The 25,752-nt window shown below is 33.1% G+C and overlaps 1 long non-coding RNA gene across 2 annotated transcripts in view; it reads right to left on the bottom strand.

The window, feature by feature from the left end:
• Nucleotides 1–25,752, bottom strand: part of LOC113917857 — a 99,631-nt gene that overhangs the window by 9,063 nt on the left and 64,816 nt on the right. For both annotated transcript variants that reach the window (XR_003518376.1, XR_003518377.1), the window contains exon 2: nt 3,461–3,523. This is a non-coding gene — a long non-coding RNA (uncharacterized LOC113917857). The remainder of the gene's footprint in view (nt 1–3,460; nt 3,524–25,752) is intronic.

The raw sequence follows: 25,752 nt of genomic DNA, 5'->3' as shown, positions 1-25,752 counted from the left end.
GAAGTTCTGAAATCTTTCATGGACTCCATTAAATTTGATAATAACCATAATGATGTAAGTAGGTAATGATGAAAATGACAATGATGTTCATAGTAATAATTCTTTGCATTTCTTTACAAACAGCACTGTTGCATGGTTAGGTATTATTACACCCATGTCATTAACCGAAGAAGTACATTTAGGAGAAGTGACATCACCAAATACACCCTCCTTGGAAGAGGCAGGACACACACACAGGTCAAATTTAATGTTCTTTCCACTACATATGGGTGATTAATGAGACTATTTGATTACATTTGAACCTTACAGAAATGAAATTAATTCCTTAATAAGACTTTTTGAGGACATACATTTATAATTTTGAAGTAGTCTTTAGGATCAATTTCTTCCTTAAATGATGAAATAGAAAAATTCCAGCATTTTGAAAATAGCAGATATTCCCACTTTAAAATAATGTTATCATTAAGCATTATCCATTAGGAGGACAATAATGTGGATCCAGAGAAAGAAGCTATTTATACATATCGTTAACTCTCCTAAATATAAGAACACATGTTGCATTTCAAGGCACTTAGGTAATTTTGGTCAATTTGGGATTTTAAGAATTATGAAAGTTAGGTTCTTTCCAAACAGCATGAGATCAATACCATAAGACCAGTATGCAGATGAGGGAGCAGAGATCCAGGAATCATGAACATAGAGAGAAAGTTATTTAAAAATAATTATCTTATTAGTTGTCTTACAGAATAAAAATTTAAAATCGAAATATTCTGCAGCAAACTAAGATCAGGCCAATCTGTTTGTACCAGAAAGAAAGAAATATATTAGTGCAGAATATGAGTAGCATTCTGAATATTAAGAATATATAGCAAAAATAATCTCTGAATTGATATTGTTCCATTTCTATTTCTAAGTGAGTTATAATATAATTTGTTAAAAGATTTTTTTTTTCCTTCCCAAGTACTTTCTTTGAGAAATTCTATTTTGTGATTGGGTATAATCCCCAACTAGCTACTACTGACATCAAAACTGAGAGATACTCTGCCTAAATCATGGGCTCCATTTCACTCCATAAATAGCTGGTAGTTTTTCAGTAGAGAAACCAGTAATGATCATACAATTAAATAATAGCTGTCTACCTGCCAGGGTACCGTGATATTTTGGCATCCTTGGCATACATTCTTAATTTGGCCAAACACTATTTCAGTTGCTGCCATGTCATCCCCAGAGGTATTCTTTGGCTTCTAAATTGATCTGACATCTGCAGTGTTTCCAGGAATGAGGTTTAAAAATATAACAGTGATTCTGTGGATAGGTATATAGAGGCTTGGGAATTCAAATACACATTTTCTTTTTTCATTTGGGAGTTATAATATATCCCCTATCTATGACAAACTTTCATATTTGCTCTTCATAAACTTTAAAGCAAAGTATAACTATATGATGAAAGTTCAAAGCACTACAGCTATGTTGGTAAAACTTTATGTAGCTAAAAACAGGATTTTTTAAAGAGCAGCTGTTAAAAACTATCCCTCCACATTGTGGTTAATTATAAATTTCACAGACTTACTCCTCTCAATTTAATCTCCCTAATCTCTCTCGATTTAACTTCAAACGTCTGGTTTTACATCACTTTCCTTAACTATAACCAGGATATTCATGTTTATGTTATCCCATCTTTTATAGGTTTTATAAAGAATAAGTTTGATAATTACACTTTTTAGAAATCTGACTACATTCTGTTCAAAATTTCCCAGTATTATTCTTCTAAATCTGAAACTATTTTAAAGTATCCACTTTTCCTTATTAATTTTTGCTATTGTTATTTTATGGATTTCTAAGATCTTAACTGCTATTTACTAAATTTTCTCTTTAGCATATTTTTGTCTCTTCTCTCAGTGTAGCCATTTTTAATTCCTACAAAATTCTCAAAAACAAATATATCTTTCCTTCTCATTGAGCCTTTATTTTAAACAACTTAAAAAAAAAGATGTTACCTTAATTATCTTCCAAGTGGGACACTGTGTTTAGATCAGCAATTCCAAAAGTCAATATGTCAAAAAGGGGGGGAATACTTTCTAGGGCCAATTAACTTTAGGATTCATTTGATCAAATATGGTTAAATAAGATGCCTTACTATAAAATTTTATAGAATAATAGACTAAAAAGTTTTATAAATCTCTAATGGAATTTTCCAAACTAATTTGTCCAAAGAATCTTTTGTGTCCAAGAATCCTAGAGATCAGTATTTACCCAAACCAGTTTTTACCCAAATCAGTGGGTTAAATGTCAAGCACTTCAGTATCATATTGCACATAAACTATCTTTGTTTTTTTTTGTCTTTTTCTCTCTCATGTATCCCTACCCTCCCAGGATACATACCTAGTATGTTCCAATTATTCTTCTAGGGGTAAGAGATAGAGTGACAAAAGCATAGAAGGGTCACAGTTCCAAACAGAGAAGAAAAATTTAATATATAAGTAAGATAAATTCAGGTGATGATGACTGCTATGCACAAAATAAAATAGTGGATGAAACAGAGGAACTGAGGTAGTTCTTTAGATTGATTTTCAGAAGGTCTCTCTGAGAAGATGACATTTGTGTTGAGACCTGAATGAAAACAGCAAGCCCAGCATGAAAGTCAGAGGGCAGAGAGCTTCAAGCAAAGGGAAAAGCAGATGCAAAGCTTCGAGTGGAAATAAGTTGGTGTTTTCCTGGAACTTAGAGTATCCTAGTGTGGTTAGAGCAAAGTCAATGAGAAGGAACGAGAGATAGCAATAAGACTGGAGAGAGAGAGAGAGGCAGTGACCATTTCATGTAGAGACTTGTATGGAGCTTGGATTTTATTCTAAGTGAGATGAGAATCCATTGGAGGATTTTGAGCAGAAGGGTGCCATGAATTTTAAAAGATCACACTGTCTGTTGTGTGGAGAATGGCTAATTAGGGAGCAAAAGTAGAACCATCAAACTATTAAATAGACTATTGCATTAGCCCAGATAAGCAAAGATTTCTTGGAGTAGGGTAGTAGCAATGCAAATGAGATGTATTTTGGAAAGAAACAACAGGAATTTATGATGAGTATGGTATGGGAGCTGAGAGAGAGACAATTAATGATAATTCCTAGGTTAGTTTAATCAACAGAGTGGATGTGATGCTATTTATTAATATGAAAAAGACTGGAGGAGGAGGATGGGAGAACAACAGGAAGATGAGAGGAAATTATGTTCTGAGACCCAAGTGGAGGAATCAAATAAACACTCATATATATAGATTTGAAGACAGGAAGAGAGATAAAGACTGGGGAGTGTTTGCTATAGATGACATTAGAAGTTATGGGACTGGATAGATCACCTAGAAGGATAAAGTTGACAGGAAAGAAGGGATGACTTAGGACCAAACCCTGGGAGATACATATATTTTGACATTTTTTAGTTTATAAATTATAAGTCTTTTAGTTACCTTATGTCTTGAGAAGTGGGAATATTCAGGAGACTTTGGTATCCTCTGAGAATTTACAGATCACTGTTCCGGGAGAAACCAAAGAACAAAATAAAAGATCAGGCCAAAATCAGATTTTACAATCATGTTCTCCGTCAAAGGGGATAACTCTGTGAAGGCAAAGATCTGAAGTCATAGGATTCAGAAGAAGTACAGCTGGTATATTTTCTGCTCCTTTATCATTTTCTATAAAGAATTACCATTTATATTAAAGCATAATACTTGATATTCTGAGAACAAAACTGAAACATCATTATACTGATCCAGGCAAGGAAATTCAGCAAAGTTATCCAGATTGTGCACTAAGCAAAACTTTATGCTAAGAAGATCTATTAGAATAAATGCTTCATTGCCTCAGGTATTTAGGGACTTCTTTTAAAATGCTGCTACTATTGTAAAGTATATAATAATCAATACATTCCAATCTGAAAATTTGTTTCAGCAGTTAAAATAATTTAATAGAAACCCAGTAAATCCACAATAATGAAATTTACCAGCATAAAAATATCCATCTATATATCTATGTATTTGTCTATCACCTAGTGCACTGATATATTACTCACAATCGATCATATTATCCTCCAAATTTGATCTTTAAACAGCTTACACATCTTCAAAATGTTTTCTTTTTCATTTCTGAAGAAAACATTCTACTAGTACTATTACATTGTTCCCACGACAACTGAAAAACAAGCATAATTAAGTGATTCTATTTAAATATCTGCCTAAATTAGGATAGCTCTTGGGGAAACTGAAGATTTTGTTATAATAAAAAATGATCATAAATATTTAGTGAGTCATTAAGAAATTAATTACTAGACACATAACAGTATACATTATGGTGCTATATATGTATCATACTAATATGCTTTTACTTGGAAATAACTAGTGGGTTGTGTTTTCAGCAGTTCCCAATTTATAAAATATGTGTAATCACATTCTGGCTTTGCACACTATAGATGATGATAGACTGTACAGCCATAGCTCTGGGGAGTTGCAAATGAAGAATGGATTTCTGGAACAAAGGAGTGTTTACAAATTGTAGCAGACTCTTATTTACAGCCTAAATCTGCTTTAGATTAGATAACTTCAGTTATGATCATTCTTTTGAACAATGCCTTAACATAGTGGTGGTGAAAAGTAGGGTAGTAGAGGAAAAAGTAATAAAATGGAGACTGAAAGGATCTGAATCATTGTAGCAGCCTGATGGAAGGGGGATCCAGTATCATCAATAACTGATCACACCTGGTCTGAAGGCATAGCTCATTTGATAATCAGGTGCTGAGATAAAAAGATTTTTCTGTGCAGAGAGTTATAAAGAAAAACTAAAACAAAACAAAACAAAACAAACACTTTTGTTTAATTTTATCAACATTTTCAAAGAACACACCACTGAACCATCTCCACCATTTCACTCTTAATCACTTTTTTCCTCTTTAAAGAAATGCATTATACCATTATCATCTAGAAAGGAAACATAAATTTAATCCTTGTGCTTATGTTTTTTAATCCTATCTACATTTACTTTAGTGTTTATAAATCGAACCAGATTAACACATTTTGAAGATTTTATTAGGCATAGCACCATCTAAGGTTATTTGGCATTGTGAGAAATAATAAACAATGGTCCTGTCCTCAAGCGGCTTGAAACTGGTTTGGAAAAAAAAAATTAAAATTATGTGGAAATGTAATTCCAAGAGAATAAGAATCATATTGCAGTTTAAATAAATATTTTTAAAGATAAATAATCATTAATATAACATGAAAGGCATAGAAAGGCTCAGAGTGGTGTCAGCAAGATAGTGGAATAGGAGGTTTTAACACTCAACTCCCAAAAGAAACACTGATTTGAATAGCTACCCACAAATAAAAATAAATTTATGGGAGTCCAGGGGTCCAGTTGAGAGATTCAAGCACTTCACTAGAGCAAGAATAGATACAGGTAGAAGAATAGATACAGGTAGAAGATAAGAAAAAAATGTTTCATTTTTTAAAATTTTTTATTGTTATGTTAATCACCATACATTACATCATTAGTTTTTGATGTAGTGTTCCATGATTCACTGTTTGTGCATAACACCCAGTGCTCCACGCAGAATGTGCCCTCTTTAATACCCATCACCAGGCTAACCCATCCCCCCCCACCCCCCCTCCCCAAAATGTTTCATTTTATCTGTTTCACAGCTCAGGGGCAAGAGAGACCCGCCTGACCAGTGATTTCTCCCACAGGGGAAAGTGAATGCTAAGTGAGTGCCTGGGTTCCCCAGTCTTGTGGGGCACAGAGCAGAGGCACAATTCTACTATATAACATAGTGCCTATCACCAATAATATTGTAGTTAATACTTAAAAGAGGGTAGAAGCTATACTGTATTCTTATCACACATGCAGACACCAATCCTGTCTTTTCTCACCCAGCACATGGAAGAAAACAGAATGTCGCCATTATTTTGGGGTAGTTTGCAACAGTGGGGGAAGGGAGAGAGCACTCCAAATTCATTTTATTAGACCAATATTATCTTGATACCAAAGCCAGTCAAGGAAAGAAAAAAAGAAGAGAAAAGAAAAAAAAAAATACAAGATTATATTACTGGTAGATATCCAAAAATCCTCAACAAAATGCTGGCAAGTTGAAATCATCAGCACATTACATAGATTATAAACATTGATCAAGTGGGATTTATCCCTGAGATGCAAGGATGATTCATTTGTAAATCAATAAATATGGCACACTGCATTAAAAAAATGAAGGATAAAAATCATATGGTCATCTCAAAAGATGCAGAACATATGACAAAACTCAACATTTGTTCTTGATAAAAACTCTCAGAAAGTTTGGTATAGAAAGGATATAACTCAACATAGTGAAAGCCATATACTAAAAGTCCACAGCTAACATCATATTCAACAGGGAAAAGCAGATGCTTATCCTCTAAGATCATGAACAAAATAAGGATACCCACTCTTGCCACTCCTATTCAGCATAGTACTCAAAGTCCTAAGCAAAGCAATTAGACAAGAAAAAGAAATAAAACTGATCCAAATTGGAAATTGAGATGCAAAATTACCAGTTTGCAGATGACATGGTTTTATATATATAGAAAACCTTAAAGACTCCTCTAGAAAACTGTTAGAACTGATAAGTTCCATAAATTTGTAGGATACAAAATCAACATACAATAATCAGTCACATTTCTTTGCACTGACAACAAATGTTCAAAAAACAAATTAAGAAACCAACCCCATTTATAATAGCATCAAAAAGAATGAAATATTTAATAATAAACTTAACTGAATAAGTGAGATATCTGTACACTGAAAACTATAAACCATTTATGAAAGAATTTGAAGAAGACACAAATAAATGGAAAGGCATATTTCCATTCCAAATTTTCATATTCATACTGAAAAAATTAATATTGCTACAATGTCCATACTACTGAAAGTGATCTACAGATTTTTCAATCCCTATCAAAATTCTAATGGCATTTTTCACAGAAATAGAAAAACAATCTTAAAATTCATATAGAACCACAAAAGACCCTGAATAGCCAAAGCAATCTTGAGAAAGAACACAGTTAAATACATCACATTTCTTGATTTCAAATTATATTACAAAGCTATAGTAATCCAAACAATATTGCACTGGCATAAAAACAGACATATAGATCTATGGAACAAAATAGACACTTCAGAAAAAAACCACAAATAGATAGCCAATTGATTTTTCACAAGAGCTCCATGAATACAAAATGGGAAAGTATAGTCTCCTCAATAAATGGTATTGGGAAATGACAACAACATGCAAAAGAATGAAAGTGGACCTATATCTACCGTACACAAAAAACAACTCTAATGGATTAAAGACTTAAATGTAAGACCTGAAACAGTAAAACTTTTAGAAGAAATCAGAGAAACAGCTCCTGGACATTGGTCTTGGCAATATTTTTTTTTGGATATAACACTAAATCACGTCAACAAAAGCAAAAATAAAGTGTGATTACATGAAACTAAAAAAAATTCTGCACAGCAAAGGAAACTATCAACAAAATAAAAGGCAACCTACATAACGGGAAAACATATTTGCAAACCATATTATCTTATAATAGGTTAATATCTAAAATATATAAGAAAATCATACATCTCTGGAAAAAAAACCCAAATAACCAGTTGAAAAATGGGTAAAGAATCTGAATAAACATGTCATCAAAAAGGACTGATTTTGAAGAGCACTACCATATTCATTGCAGCATTAGTCACAAGAGCCAAGATATGGAAACAACTTAACTGTCTATGGATGAAATGAAAAAGAAAATGTAATATTTAATGCATCTTTTAATTGATATATATATATATTTATATGGATTTAAATTTATATATTTATATGGATATATATCTATATGGATATATATTTATATGGAATATCATCCAATCTTATAAAAGGAAATCTGCCATTTGCAACAATGGGGATGGACCTGGAGGACATCATAATAAGTGAAATAAGCCACAAAGAAAAAGACAAGTACTATCTGATATCACTTATATATGAAGTCTAAAGTAGTCAAACTCAAACTGAGAGTAGAAAGCGATTACTAGGGGCCATGGGAGGAGAAAATGAGATGACTGTCAGAGGGCACAGTGTTTTCAGTTATTCAAGATGAATAAATTTTGGAGATCTACTATATAGTATAATGCCTAAAACTGACAAAACTGTATTTTTTATTGAAGAGAGGGTAGAAGTTAGGTTGTATTCTTACCACACACATACATACACATGCATGCACAAATAATAAAAGTAATAAAAGGGATAGGAGGAAAGTTTGGGAGGGTGGATATGTCCATGGCCTTGATGTTGGTGATAGTTTCAGGGATGTACATTTATGCCTAAACACATCAAGTTATATACATTAAATATGAACATCTTCCCACATGTCAATTATAACTTAATAAGATTGTAAAAAAATGAAAGGCAAAAATCTTGACATATTTCACTCATTTAGAAATGTTTGGGTAGAAAATGGTTACATGAAAGAACTCTGTTCAGTTCCAGATCTATCAAAAGTTCTAAGACTTTTCTTGTCCATATTTCTGGCTTTCTTTCCTTCTGAGGCATCACAGTGGAATAGATGAAGAAAAAGGAAATCTTACCAAGGGAAAGGTTTCAACAAATCCATCTATAATTCAATTGACAGAAACATCAAATACATTAAATTCAATATGTATGCATTTGGTGTTCAATATGTGCAAGGCACAATGCTAGATATTTTTTCCTATTAATAAGGTTCTAAATACATTTTCTTATTTTATTAACTCACAGGATCAACCAAATATAGACTGTTGGAACTGTGAAAAATAGTAGGCTGCCCAACTGACTTAATCCAGAAAGGTCATTTATTTGTTATTCTCTATGAAAATGTTCAGACTATTTTGCATACCAAACAGCTCTGAATTGGAAAGACTTTTAATTCCACAGAAACAGGGTTAAAATGTGAACGTATTACAAATTGAAGCTCACCATCATTTTCTATGAAGGTATATAGTCAGAGTATCTACAGTTTGCAAATTAAGCACTGGTCTGAAGGCTTAAGACTTTTTTATTAAAAGAAAAACAATAAAAGTATGAGAATATTTAAATTTATGTAAAGAGAACCCTAATCTCACTCTCTTAACTCTTTTTACACGTTTGTATACAAAAACATAAATGAGCTTCCTCTTAGGAGTTGAAATAATAGTGTATATGCTATTAAGAATATTTCTATTTGCCTTGAATATCTGCCCACAATCTGCTCTGTCCAAAACGGTAGCAGCCTGCCACATGGTGGCTATTGAGATTGGAAAAGTGTTTAGTCCAAATTGAAATACGTTTTAATGTAAAATTTGCAACAGATTTCAAAGACTCAGCAGCAAACAAAGAATGGGAAAACTCATTGATAAGGTTTTTATATTAATTACAGGTTGAAATAATATTCTGAATATTTTGGTTAAGTAAAATATATTACTAAAATTAATTTTACCTTTCTTTTTACTTTTATAAGGTGGCTACTAGAAAAATTAAAAGTACATTTGTAATTCACATAATATTTTATTTAAACAGCCCTGGACTATATAATATTTGTGTTTTGCTTTTAATGCTCAAGTAGTATTCCTTTATATTAAGTCATGGCAGTATTATGCATTTAATCATTCTAACATTCTGGCTGCTTCTATCAAGTTTTTCCAAATCTGGTAATGCCACAATAAATAGCTTAGTGTTTATAGCCTATAATTTCTTTTAAATTATTTAATGAGAATAAAGTAGTAGAAATATATCTAGCTAAATGCCATTGTTATAGGTCTTATTATGTGTAAGTATAATGAACTTTATGAAAGGGTTATATACATTTGTAGTACTAATGGTAATAAATTAGTACACCAGGTTTACTAAAACTATTCTAGAATTAGTTGTTATATGTTTAAAAATTGCTATTTTAATACATATAAAATACACTCTCAAGGTTACTTGAATTTATATTTTTAGTTTTTACAGAAAATGAATATTATATATTTATATTTATTAATTAATGCATTTTCTGCAAACTGTTCTTATTCTTTGCCTATTTATTTGAAATTTTATATAAATCTGACTTTTATAAATCTGAAGGAAATGTTTCCATTTAAGCAGAAGTGGCAAAGATATGGATAAGATTTGACAATTATTGAATACCTACTCTATTCCAACTACTGTTTAGTAATTTTACATATTTACTTTGCATTTAATCTTCATGCTTATCTCAGACATAGGTATTTAATCCCATTCAAGTAACTGAAATAAAGAAGTTTCATAAGTTTACTGAGAATCACAAATCTATTACAAGAAAAGTCCTAAGCAGATCATCTTCAAAGCCTATATTCTTTCTACCATAAAACTGTATCCCTGTATGATAAATAATTGCTTTTGAACATTTGATGTAACTATTTTCTACTTTTTTCCTGCCATTTTGCTATTTAAAAATAAATAATAGCCCTCTTTTATACTTGTGGTAATATTTTTGAGTAACTTTCTAATGTGGTAAAAGGTTTGGGGGAAATTATTGAAAAAGCAGCAAATAGAGATAAAAAAACTAGATCTTTAAAAAAGACTATGAGAAAAAATGAGTTACAATTAAATTTGGACAAAATTCTATTATGTAAGCATTTTTAGAAAGACTACATTTCATTCAATTAGTAAATATTTACAGAATATATAAATAATCCAGGTGCTGGAGAGATGAGGCAGAGTGCCTCCTTACCTGAGTGACTTATTCAAGTGACAAAGAACTATATAATAAGAGCAAAACACATGCTACCTAAATGTCACAGGATGATTCTCTCTCTGTCACACACACACACACACACACACACACGATACATAATCTCTATAGATGAGGAGAAATTTATTTAGGAACCAAGGTAGAAAAGGATAGTCCAGGTAGAGGAACTACATGAACAAATAGATAAAGGACTAGACATATTTGAAAAATGCTGAAAATCTCAGTTTTATTGATGCTTAGATTCCTGGGTTAGACGGGAAGGGATGTGTTAGACAGATCTTAATTACCATTTATTGAACAGCCCCTGTGATCATGTTTTGCATATATTTTCTCTAATTCTCACATTTTTTATGATTCCATTTAAAGATGGAGATTCAGTGCTTCAAAGAAATATGTCTTAAGTTCACACACAACTAGTTAATAGTGCATGAGGTGCTAACTCAAATCTGTCTACATAGGGTTCCACTTTTTAAATATGACTCTAGTTTATGAGAGGGACTTTTAGATATGTGATGTATTTGGGGGCATATTACATTTAAATTAAGATTAATATTTTAAGAAGACATACTAAATTAATGATGCTGTTTGTGGCCTGAAGATTTGGGTGGTACAGGGCCATTTAGAAGGTGACTGTGGGAAATCTGACAAGAATCAATGAGGATCCCAACCAAGGCAATGAATGTAAGAATGGAAAGGAGGGGAGGTTTCAAATCTACATAGAGTTGGAATAAATAATACTCAGAGACTACCTAAAAGAATCTTGTTTTTTAATTTAAAGACAACTAATTAACATAGAGTGTATTATTAGTTTCAGAGGTAGATGACAGTGATTCATCAGTCTTATATAATACCCAGTGCTCACTACATCATGTGCCCTCCTTAATGTCCATCACCCATCCCCCCATCTCCTCCCTCTGCCCCTTACCACCCCCCCAAAACATAATAATAAATAAACAAGTAAATAAAAGTTAAATGCCACAGAGAAATTAAGCAGACTAATGATAATAAAGAAGCTACGGAATTTAACAATTAAATCATAACTTTGATAATCTTAAGGAAAGTTTATTATGTCAAATGTCTGTGTGGATAAAATTCATATTTAAGTTATTTCTACTTAAAATAATAATAAAAGTAATAACATTACTTGCATGGTATTTTACAATTTACAAATACAGCTATTGATATGCTCTTGTTTGAAGAATAATCATTCTCTTCTTGGGAAAATTTCAGGCAGATTGGAGGGCTGTGAGAAAAATCTAAGCCTCAAAGCCAGGTTCTCTAACTCCAGACCTGACACTAAGATTCATCGTAGAGTGCCTCTTTTATTTAACTGAACCCCCAGTTATTTTGGACAATGAGTGAGATGCTGATGTTCAGCAGAATAAACTCAGGATTTGACATCTGGGCTTGAATAAATCCTGGACCTGCCACACACAAGCTGTGTGAGCCTCATTGCCTCATTTGAACCAGAGGATAATAATACCCTTCCTTGAGTATGGCTGTGAAAATTAAACTTGAACATGTGATAAGGAGCTGTCACTAAATAAATGTTTTCCTCTTTAAGTTATGTAAAATAAATGTTATATTCATTTTTATTTTAAAATATGACAAGTTATTAGTAACATCTTAAATTAGTTAACCAAATGAAATAAATATTGCTAAAACACTGAGTTTTTTTAAAATCAAAGGAATGTTCACAATCAGAAAAATATCTTATTATCTGGTCTCTGTAATTGCCCAATAGGAAATCATGTACAGGAATGGGTATTTCACATTTTAAATCTCATTTTTAAAAAAATTTTTAGAACTGAAATAAGTTGCTGCTGTTGCTAAGTATTCAATAATATTTTTTCAAAAGCTTTCAACATTTTTTCCCATTACATGTACACTTTGCAGGAAAACTTTAAACATTTTCTTATAGATGGAAATGATTATATTTTCATTTTCAGTATCTTGTATAGAAAAAATCATTTATGAAGCAGTGATTATATAGGATTTTTTAGAACTTTTAGTTATAGTGTTGCCTAGTAGAAATGGGAAAGAACTAAATTCAAGGATTATATTCCAGTTTTGCTCCCAAATAGTTGTGTGACTTCTGAAAAGTTACCAAGTTTTCTTTCAGAGGTTTTCTCAGATGAAAATAGCTAAAATGTATTAAATATAATGCTCTAAGCATATTAATTTACATATATTAAATCACTTAATCCTCTATAGAGATATGTGAGGCTGAAGTACATAGAAGCTTTGTTTAATTCACAGTGCCAATAAATGCTAGGCCAGGATTAAAACCAAGGAACTCTGTCATCAGAGTTTATGCCTGTGACCATTGCTGTAGGGCCCTCTGGGATAACTAACGCCATAGGATTCTAGGCTTTAGAAGAGGATCTAGAGATCACATCAGCTGCCCTTGTCATTTTATACACAAGGATAATGTTGCATGGAGAAGTTACATGATGTGTCAGATCATGATCACAATTAGATCTGGACCTATAGCCCAGCTCCCCCAACTTTCTAATACCTGTTTTACTATATACCGCCTCGATCCCTCTCTTCTGAGCATAAAATTATAATTTTATAAAACCAGTTTAATAAGGGTTAATCTTGTAATTGCAGCTTCTAAGTGGCACAGATCATTATTATTATTTTTAAAGATTTTATTTATTTATTTGTCAGAGAGAGAGAGAAAGAGAGCACAAGCAGGGGGAGTGGTAGGCAGAGGGAGAAGGAGGATCCCCACTGAGCAGGGAGCCCGATGCAGGACTCGATCCCAGGACCCTGGTATCATGACCTGAGCCGAAGGCAGACGCTTAGCCTACTGAGCCACCCAGGTGTCCTGGAACAGATTATTATTTTATTTATTATTAACTATTGTGTACTTTGACATACACAATGAAGTGTCATGGAATGGGTCTCAGATATTTTCTGACCCAAAATTGTTCCAGTTATCTTAACAGTACAGTTCTTTTATGGGTTTCATCAGATTTTGAAGTTCAGTCAGGTAGTCAATAAGAAACTCTTCTTATGTGCTCCTCTAGATTTCCTAGTCACCCCTGCAATTATGCTGCCCATGTGACTGCTGTTGTAATACAGACAGAAGAGCTATAAAAAACTCACTGCTCTCACCATTTAGAATACCCCATCAAGCCTTATGGTCCACTCTTCTGCCATGGTGGCGTTGGAAGCCATGTTCTTCCAAGAGCATGGCTAAAAGATGGAAACAGCTTAAATCCATGAGTCAATGCTTAGAGGAGAGACACCCAGCAGAGACACCTGGCATGACAGATAAAACCTCAATGAGAATAAACATTTGAAGTGTTAAGCCATTGGTATATTGAGTTTTATTTGATTCTTCAGCATACCCTTACCTATCCTAAGCAATACATATATTGGTTTTGAAAATGGAACAGGAACATAGTGAAAGGTCTACAATTTGTGGTGATTAGTTTAGCAAATGAATTACAGGCTAGAGAGATAGAGACGGTAACTTGAAAATCTGTCCAAATCTTCCCAAATTCTCTCTGACCCTAAACTCTAACATCTCTATCATTTCCACTACAGGAAGTTATGGTGGAGTTTTCACTTAGACACATAATTAAATTCTGGAAAGTATTTATAATCCCTATAAAATGGAGATTATAAAAGTTACTTCTCAAGGTTGAGAAGGATAAATGATAGAGAGTGTTTGAAAGCACTTCACACTAGTTAATATTTAGATGGTCCTGAGGAACATGAATGAAAGTAGAGAGAAAATGGTGAGAAGGAAACTGAGATGAAATATACTTTATTCTGCAAAATATAAGATACTTCTAACATATATTCAAGTTTCAGTAATATGAAATTAGCTAATGGAACCAGTATTTCTAATTATAATTTTAACTGCAATTTCTATAATTAACATGAAAATACGTAAAGTTTTAAAAACTTATCTCATGCACTTAATTGCTCATTCATAACATATGCATAATAAAGTATTTTGTTATTGGTTCAAAGAACAGATTTTGGAAACCACAAGATCCAAATTTAAATTCATTTACTGCCTAAATTATACTCAGTAATTTAACCACATTAAGCTTCAATATTTCATCTAGAAAATGCAACTTAAAAAATCACTCCAATTATTACTTAATTTTTTTAAACATATATTAATTACTTAGTTTATTTTCTGGATCAATAAAAGTGATAAAAGTATTGGTAGCTATTGTATTATTGCAGCAAAAACTTCTAAAATGATCATCATCACCATCTTTATACATGCTCAGTATCTTTCACCAAAGATAACAGTCCTCAGATATGGACTCAACAGGACCCTTACCTTAAATTTAAAACAATGGCGTTATCAGAAACACATGTGTAATATTGAAATATTTCCCTCACAATCATAAAATGACCCCATCTTTCAGTGGGATAGTTGGTTTATCTGAAAAGGATTTTCAGGAATTTAAAGGATTGTATTTTATTTTTTTAAAGATTTTATTTATTTATTTGAGAGAGAGAGAGCACGAGAGAGCCAGCAGGAGCAGAGGGAAGGGGAAAGGGCAGAGGGAGAAAGAGAAGCAGGTTCCCCACTGAGCAGGAAGCCCAACATGGGGCTCAATCCCAGGACCCTGAGATCATGACCTGAGCCAAAGCAGACACTTAACCTGAGCCACCCAGGCACCCCTAGAGGATTTTAAAAGTGCTTTAAAAATGATTTAAAAATCTGGTGTATTGCAAAAAAGAATCAGTTGTGTCATTATTTTCATTCGACATTAATATGAAGAGTAAATAGACTATGTTAAAAGGTGAATGTAAATTTCAGAATTAAACAAAAGAACATCACCTTTAATATCCAATGGAATCTCAGCATTAGCCATCAGTCATTACCTGCATTATTCTGTCTTCTTCAATTAAAGTTTTATATTTTTAAAAGTGCAACCTTTGTGACTTTCAATAAGGTTGTGGTTTAGTTCTGTATTTAGTCTTGGCAGATTGTCACCTATTTTTCTGAATGAGCTTTCATTAATATGAAGCATGAAGTTGGTAATCTGTTAGTTTTTTTTATAATGCAGCTGAAAACCCTTTTGGCTCAATTTGTGACACTTTTTCACAGGATTTTTCATTTGGAGGCCTCAAAATTCTTAACTGGCCTCATTTTTTCATTTAAAAATTTTGTGGGATATTTTTAAAAGCACTCAGAAACCTCATGAGTTGACAGAGGGTAATCTCAGAATACCTAAGCAGTACTAGACAGCCAGGGAAAGAATGCTGGGCAGGGAGCACTTTGCAACAAACTAAATAATGAGCTTCGACAATTCCTTTTTCTGCTCAGAAGAACTACTAAACTACCTGAATATAAGCCCCTACCTCCTGACTTCATGATACTGGATCATACCAAAATTTATGAGGAAATACATCTGTATACATGTGTATGAAGTGTATTTTTTCCATTTTTTCTCAAAAGTGAGTATATGTATCCATTTTTAAATTGAAAGATAGCTGTGAGGAAAAAGAAAACTTTCCTCTCTAAACGTTAGATTTTTAGTCATATGAATGCATAATTGATCAGAGCAAAGGTATACAAACCATCTTTAAAAAGCGGAAAGGATCTGAGGTCACAAGACCTGATTCTATCTTGACCGAATACATTAAAATATATAGAGAAAGCATGTGGTTTTAAGAAGGAGAATTAGCTAGACATGAAATAAATCTAAAATCATTGAGCACTTATTACATTCTAGGAAGTATTCTAAATTCTTTAGATTAGCTTTCATTTAATCCTCACACAAACTCTATGAAATAAATATGACCATTACCATATTAAAACGGAGGCACAGAGGAAAAGGAACCGACCCAAGGCCATGCAGTCGGTAAGTACTGAAATCACGTTAGAAAAAGAGTCACAGTGGGAAAATTTTCAGGGCTCATCCTAGCATACATAGTTCAGAGTACATACAGTCCTATGCAGTGGACTTGGAGTGTTTCATTCCATAGGCAATGCTATTCCTACTGTGTCAGTGGTGGATCAGGTTATCTGAATCTGTTGTCATTAAACATTCTTTTCTTCTAGTGCAATCCATTTGTTCAGAATCCATACTTTCCAGGCAGTTATTAATTGGGTTTTCCTACCTACAAGGATATAGATCAGTATGTTGAAATAAGTATTTTGATAGGTTTGGTAATTAAGTTTCTCATTATAAATTTATAAAGTACCATTTTGAATTCATGCACAATTGCTTTTAACAAGCATATTTTCATCCAAAAGTGACAGAACACCAGACCAACAGTGGCTTACAACATAGGAGTTAATTTTTTGTTCATAATAAGAAAACTGAAGATAGCAACTGCTGTTATTAGTTTCAGGATTACAAATACCAGAACCAGAATCTCAGAGATTAATATAACCTTCTCCCCATGATCGCAAGATAGTTAACCTCAGCTCAAGGTATCATATCAGTATTCAAGGCAAGATTAAGAGGAAGGGTAGATGTCCCTAATATTTTGATATTTTCAAAGGGAAGAGAAAGCTTTCCCAGACATTCCTTAGCAGACATTGGCCAGAGCCCTTTAACATGTCCACCCCTACCAATAAAAAGATTGGAAAAATGAGGGTTTATATTTTTCACTTTATGTAGGGTATATAGTAGTGAAGAGAAAATAGAAGCTAGTTGGGAAATGGTGTGTTAGCCAGCAGAATAAAACTCATGAAAGAAAGACTGCCTCTAGGGTTATTGACACATTGGGGTTCTGAGTTTGTAAGCTGAATAGCCAGAGTCCATGGATGATAGATGCACCAAGGTGAAGGAAAGTATCAGTGAAAGACAGCAAGTCCAGTTTCACCTGGCATCACCTCTATAATATATTTTCATCCATTTTGAAATTTCTAAAATTACAATTGAAAATTTCCAAGTAACCAATTGGCAACACGATAGAGATGTCTATCTTGTAATCATTATAACGTTCTACCACATTCATTTCTCCATATCCACGTAACTATGGTCTCAGAGTGGGTTCCTAAGAATAGAACACACCAAGACTCTTGGCAAGTCCAATACTCATGGGGCACCATGACCAACCAGGATTTTATTTCACAAACACATGTGAGTCCTGGGGAAAAGGCAGTAGGTCCTATGGTTAATGAATCACACCAATAAACCTGCAGGAAAAAAAAACAATGACTCAATTACTGTGGCATAAAAAGACGGGGAAAGAAGCCCCACTTGAGACAGAGAGCCGAGACGCATGGTCTGACAATGTTGGTGGGTGCCAGGGAGAACAAATGATTCTGAGAGTAGAAGTGTGTAAGCATAGAATCTGCGGTCTGAGTTATATTCAGTTTCCTAGAAACTAGGGAATGTGATCAATTTAAAGAACCAATGAATGAAAATGCTCTGTGATTCAATACCATTCTATTCTTTTTCATTCTATTTGCAAACTAGGGTTTTCAAGTTGCTGGAAAATAGTAGTTACCTAATAAATATTTAATATGTGTACACACACACACACACACACACACACACACACACCCCAGTTCTCTTGAACTCAAAGTTCAAAGAAGCCCATTGTGTGGTCCCTTGAATCTGAGAATGATTATCTTTCTACAGTCCTGAGACATGGTCAGGGGAAGACAGTGAAAGATGCACTATGGTACCGCCAACAGAAGCAACAGCTAGACTGAAGGTAAAGGCTTTCCGTCTACTGGGTGGGTTTCAGGACCTGCAGAGGAGAGGGAGACAAGGTATTTGTAGCATAGTGCTTAAGAATATAGGCTTTGGATACAAATATGGTTAGTTTTATTCTAGGTACTTCCAGTACTTTGTGATCTTGGTCAAGTAACCTTGTCATGGACATAGAGATGCTCTGCCCAAATACACTGTCAAGGAAGGATTTGCTGCCCAGATATTAGAAGTACTGTTGGTAGAAAGTCTGCAGCTTTCAGCACTTAAATGATGTTTGAGCTGCAGACCCACCTCTCCCAAGGTCACATCTTTCCTGGAGGCCACATGAATTAACTCTTGGAGGCAGGGCTATAAACATGGAGCCATTTTACCTTCAGCCCAACCTGGGACAATTCTGAACAGGTCAATTTTAGCACCAGAGATCCCTGTGAGGTCTGTTGAGACTGTCCAGCCTGCATCAAAGCTGAACCTCTTTTTCTGCCTGATTTTTCTTCTTTTCTCTCCCTTTCACAAACGTCAGTTTCAGGAACCATTCTTAATACATATCTTGCACCCTAAACTTTGTCTCAGAGTCTGCTTCCTGGACATCTTAACTTGTAATATACCTTACCCAGGGATGCTTAGTTTCTCTCATTTGAAAAATGAAGATTGGTAACAATACCAATCTCCTGTCATGGAGCTTTATATTTTGTTAACAACTCCATGAAAGAGATCTCCAGGCTAGTTAGGTTTGAGAACGTGTGGAAAAATAAATTACATAAATCAAAGTTAGTCTAATATTACATGAGTAAATCGCTCAATGTTTAACTTGACATAGATGATATAATGCTATAATATCATATGCATGTGTTTATTTTGCTTTAATAATCTCAAACATTAATATCTCTTTTTATTTTTCTTGGCATTTATAACCAGGAATTTTTTCCAAGATTATATTACAATGATGTAAATTATTACTAAATTTTTCTTCCAGAAATACATTTTTTTGGTGAAAAGAGTTTCTTTGTTGCAGTATTTTCCAGTAACTACTTTATCATAGGACCCCTGTTTACCTTCAACTGTAATTGATGCTTTCCATCTTTTTATAATTTCAGTATATAATATATTACAGTTGTTTATGACATTATTTAATAAGAACACATTCTCCTTTTTAAACATTCTATGAACTAATTTTAGATGTTTGTGATTTATAAAATATTTCTATTTGTTGGAAGAGACTCATAGGTCTTTGAGATCATTTAAAAGAGTGGTACTCCAGATTCAGGGAAGCAAACTGTAATTACTACCATTGTTACTGCAATTCTTTTGATCAAGTATCACCACAGGTAGTAGACAAATGTAAAGGTAAATTCATCAGTGAGTTAATATAACTATCATCAAGAACAAAGACTATCTTTAGTGCATTTAAAAACCTCATTCCCCGAGCTAAGGAGACATATAAAGAAAATGAATTATATTAATAGATTCAGAATATATGGTATAATCTGAAAGATGATATAGTTGAATAAATGAAAAGGATACATAGGCTCAAATGAAAAGGTATAGTCAGTATAATAGCAAATCTTCAAACAAATATAGGAGCTTTTTATAAAATTCCATGCCAAGAGAATACAAGATGAGTAAGTTTACAATTTTGCATGCAACAAAGTACACAAAAAATCAGGAAATTGTAAATATAAGAAATGAAGGATATGTTAAGTACAAAAAATATTGAAAAGTGCTAGTGGGGATCAAGAGACGGAAACATCACATGTGTTTGGATGAAGAATTCAGAAAAGAATGGAGAAAATACCTTTCATAAATGGCATTTATGATTTCAACATTTTGGATGAGGGAGAGGCAGGTTGGGGGAGACCTATCAAGCAAAGAAACAGAATAAAAAGGTTGCTCATGCTCAGAGTTACACAAAAGAAATGTCTGGGAACAAAAAATAGTAAAATTAAAAATTCAGAGTGTATTTAAAGAAGTAGGTAGAGATGAATGAAAAAGATAATTAGGTGATAAATTATTATTGAATAAATATATACATGCATATAAATGTCTTATATTTCTAAATTTAAAAATTTACCCTTTTTCAACAAATGTGTGCAAGTTGGCCTGATTATACAAAGACGTACTTAGAACAAGAAAACATGGAATGTAAAATGATTTTTTAAATTCATCTTCCAATATCATTTAGGAGACATAATACTAAAAGGGATGGAGATGGAAAAGGTGAATTTCCAAAATACAAAACAATAACTTCTTCACATTCATCCTGTCTGTTTCATCATATTTAAGCCTGTAATACTCTTTGTAAATTTGTGTGCTTGCAATTTTGAAAGCTCAGCCTCTCTCTGAGGCTGATTGTGATCCTTCTAGAGATTTTGTTGTGATCCTTCTAGAGATTTTGTAAACTTCCCATCCACAAAACACTGGAATCCCACAGAAATGTGACTCCTAAAGCCAAAACAAAATGAACATCTAGATCATTTTTCTCCTGTTTCCATGTTCTCCATCATCTTTTCAATCCCATTTTTTTCTATTGTCCATCTATCTTCTACCTAGTAACTTCTTTCCTTAACATCTGTCATGTTCTTCAAGCCCCACATCATACTCTCACAACCAAGAATATCACACAGCATCTCTCTACCTTCACAATCTCCAATTAGGTGCCTTCTTTCCATTATTATAAACCATTTACTTTTTCTTTCTTTTAGGTTCACTAAATTTTCTTTTTATTCTTAGTATGAACTCCTCTCACTCAACCCTGCCAATTCAGTTCTTTAATCTCTAATTATAATTGACCAGAATCCATCATGACCTTTGTCTCCATTACTACACCCATCCCTAGAGTTTATTGCCTTTTCTTTGCTTCTAGATCATGAATTATTGTTGGTTAAAGATTTAAATACATGAAGCCAAATTCTCCTTAAAAAAAGGCATGGCATTCATCTTTTACTGGGAACTCACTATTGCAAAACATTATTTAATTCACACATTTGTTTCATTCCCTAGCACATTCCCAAGAAAACAATACCAAAATTTACACATCCCCGTATCTTTTTTAAATTCCCAGTTTACACATACTTTAATAGTAACTCCCAGCATGAACTTTCTCAGATAATATCCTCCCAAACTCAGCAAATTACTTTTATCATATTTATCTCTTATTCTATCATTTGGTCTCAGAGAAAGAGGTCTCAGAGAAATCTCTTTTCTGAATTTCAATCCCAACATCTATATTTTAAAATGCTTGCCTTGGGGTGCCTGGGTAGCTTAGTTGGTTAAGCATCTGCCTTCGGCTCAGGTCATGATCCCAGCGTCCTGGGATTGAGCGCCGCATGAGGCTCCCTGCTCAGTGGGAAGTCTGCTTCTCCTTCTCCCTCTGCTCCTCCCCCTGCTTGTGTGTTCTCTCTCTCTCAAATAAATAAATAAAATCTTTTAAAAAATAAAATAAAATAAAATAAAATAAAATAAAATAAAATAAAATGCTTGCCTTGGGGCACCTCAGTGGCCCAGTTGGTTGAGCATCTGACTCTTGATTTCAGCTCAAGTCATGATCTCAGGATCATGAGGTCTAGCCCCCACACCGAGCACCACATGGGGCTCTGTGCTCAGTGAGGAGTCTGCTTCTCTCCCTCTGCCCCTCCCCCTCCCTCAAATAAAAATAAATCTTAAAAAAATATAAAATGCTTGTCTTATCATACACTTAGCCCTTCTTTGCCAATGTTTATTCCCCAAAACTGAGGTCTACCAGAATATTCCACTACAAACCCTATCAAGACAAAAAATCTAATTCATCACCTTGGTCTCCTCTCTTTTCATTTCCTTAATATAGTCAACAAGTCTTAATGTTTAGATCATTGTTTCACTTTCCCGCACATCAGTTGTCAAGTTCTTTAAAATCTACTTGCATAGTATATATATTGTCATCCTGTCCCTCACCTCTTTTCAGTACTGATGCCACCAGTATTAAAAATGAAGGACTGGTGTGATATCTTGACTTCACTGGTGCAGAAACCTCTTAATTAGTTTGATTCTGCTCTTATTTGTCTTTCATATATTATTTCCAAGTTAGTTTTTTGAAAACAATGCACTACTACATTGTTTGCTTTGTTGACAGCACATCATTTGCCAAATAATTTGTGAGTCTAATGCTTAAAACTCTCCTGAATTGATCAGCTGTATTTTTATAATTTTACATTATTCCTCAAGATGAGCTTTATACTCCGCCCAAACCCAGTTCCCTAATCAGATACACTCTTGAAATGAAAGAAAAAAAGACAAGAAAAGAAAAGTATTGGGTGAACCAAATTCAGATGAGGGGGCTGATGAGATACTCAGCATTGGAAGGCAAAAGTAGGAGCTTTTCTCCATAAAATTCTCAATTTAGTGTTCTGTGTCAGCTACTTTTATTTTATTATAACCTCTTCCTTTTAATCTCCATTTGACTTATTCACCCACAAGTATATGCACATGTACTTTAAATCTTGTCACTTTTCTATTAACCAATCAAGTGAGCTCTTTTAGGTTTTAATTCCTTTTTTTTTAAGATTTTATTTATTTATTTGAGAGAGCAAGAGAGATCACAGATGGAGAGGGAGAGGGAGAAGCAGACTTGCCGCTGAGTGGAGAGCCCAATGAGGGACTCTATCCCAGGACCCTGAGCTGAAGGCAGATGCTTAATAGGTTTGAATTCTCATAAATCCAATTACAGTATTTGTTACCACTGACCAAGTCTTCATTTTTGAAAAAGATCTTTTTGCCTAACTGCATGTATTTAGAATTCCTTTTACCTGACTAGTCATATCTTTCTGACCCTTAATTCTATGTTCTCTCCTCACTAACCTCCCAAATGTGTGTATTCCTTGAAGCTCAAAAAAAAGAGCTGTTTTATCTCTACATTTCTTCTCTTGATTTACTCCTCATTAATGGCTGTAGATTTATAATGCTAAACAATACATTTATCTTTGACTTCTCTTCTGAGTTTTTGTCATATATCTCCAACATCTGTCAAAATATTGGTATTGAATATCTCATTTTTTACATCTAGAACTTAAAGGGCCTTCCATCTTAGCTTTCCAGCTGTTATTTTTTTATTCTTCCTATAGCACCACCTCCTTGGAATATCTATTCTTTAGCACTCTCTGTATATGGCAGGGTCATAAGTAAATTGGAATATGAATTCCATGAAACAGGCAAATAATCCTTCTCCAAGGAATGAAAGAACAACTTAATAGACTGCCAAAAACTCTCTTCTCAATCAGAATTGCAGGAAGCTGGGGACAGAGTGGTAAAAACACCTTAACATCAAAAAGAGGGAGTACAATAATTATATTAAATGCAAAAGAGGGAGAAGTTTCCATGTAAATTCAATGTAATTTCCATTATTATTTCAGACATCTTTTAATGTTATTAAACAGTTAAAACAAGGCTTCAAACAATAAGAAATATGTCACTTTATCAATTTTTTTCTACATATTGAAGGCTCATAGTCTTTGTACCCCAACTTCCCTGATCCTCACAATGTACAATTTATGCTATTTTCAAATCAGTGAGAGTATATAGGAGAATTTAGTGATAGCTTCGCTCACTTTCCGCTTACACCTTTTATGAAATTCTTTGATTTGGAGTTTGTACTACTGTATAGAATAAACTGTATTTGTAAAAATATCTACTTCCCGGTTCTGTTACTACGTTTAAAATTCAACATAAAGGCAGGTGGAGGAGATACAAATGAAGGAGAATAGAAAAGACCTTCTGAATTGTTTGGAGAAGACATGAGACCCATTGGGTGATATCTGGGAGGATATTTAGCATTTAATGAGGAAGGTAGAGGTTGATGAATAGTTACAAGACAGTACAGAACCTAAGCAAAGTATTAATTTTGAAAGAGACACAAGCATATTTAGGAATAAAAGAATAAGAATAAATTACCACTGCTACAAATAAAAGAAATAATTATAGCAGTGAACCTCAAAGGATGTGGCATAGAATACATTTTGGAGTATATATATATGAAGATACTTTCTTTAGAAAAGAGGAGAGATATAGGATTCAGAATCATAAAGAGAAGTATAAGTTATATTCAGAATCATCTAGTTGCTTAGGTAGAAGGTTACTCATTGCAAAAAGATGTATGCCAAAACAATCAACACAAAAGATAGTAGCATGTAACTGGGTTACATTTCTGATTCCAATAATGTAAATTCTAGGTATTCCAAATATCTAAAAAATATATATGTATATACATACATACATATATATGTATACCTATAATTTGTATTATTGGAATATAATATATATAACATATATATGTATATTTTAGATATTTGGAATACCTAGAATACTTATATTACTGGAATATATATATACATATATATATAATTGGCAATATAAAATTTGCCTCTCCCATTACTTAGACTGTTTAGGGTAGCAAAGCCAGAACAAAAAACAAACTATAAATAATAATTATAACTACTACTTGATATTTTCTTGTAATCTTGTTATGTAAATATCCAATCAACACTAAAAGCATAAATAATTTTATTATCAAGTTAAATAATGACAGCTGGCCCTTCCTCTTATTCTTTGAAGTGGGTTAGAGCACAGTCTCAAAAATGTTGGTATAAATCTCAAGATTTAATATTGGACATAGATAGTAAATAATGTAAAACTTTAAACTGTATATTAATAACAAAAATTAACAGTTCAAATTTTAATGCTATATATGCTGACTTTGTTTCCATGATGGCAAACATCTAGTGTGTGTATACATATACATATATATTTATATTTTATATATGTTATATAAAATATATTATTTTATAAATTATAAATTACATTATTTTTATATATTTATAAATTTAGTGGTAGTTTTATTTTTTCCTTAGTATTTTATTATATTAATTTTATTTTTTAAATTATTTTCAAATTTTTATTTAAATTCTAGTTAGTTAACATATGGCATAATATTGGTTTTAGGGGTAAAATTTAGTGACTCATCACTCACACATAACACCCAGTGCTCAATACAAGTTCCCTCCTTAATACCCATCACCCATTTAGCCCATTCCCCTACCCACCTTCCCTCTATCAGCCCTCAGTTTGTCCTCTATAGTCCAGAGTCTCTTACAGTTTGCTTCCCACTTTTTTTCCCCCCTTCACCTACATTCATCTGTTTGTTTCTTAAATACCACATATGAGTGGATTTATCGTATTTGTCCTTCTTTGACTGACTTGTTTCATTTAACATAATGCCCTCTAACTCCATCCACGTCATTGCAAATGGCAAGATTTCATTCTTTCTTATGGCTGAGTAATATTCCA

The sequence above is a fragment of the Zalophus californianus genome, chromosome 1, assembly GCF_009762305.2.
Source record: "Zalophus californianus isolate mZalCal1 chromosome 1, mZalCal1.pri.v2, whole genome shotgun sequence".
NCBI lineage: Eukaryota > Metazoa > Chordata > Mammalia > Carnivora > Otariidae > Zalophus > Zalophus californianus.
This window is presented reverse-complemented; position numbering and strand designations above follow the sequence as displayed.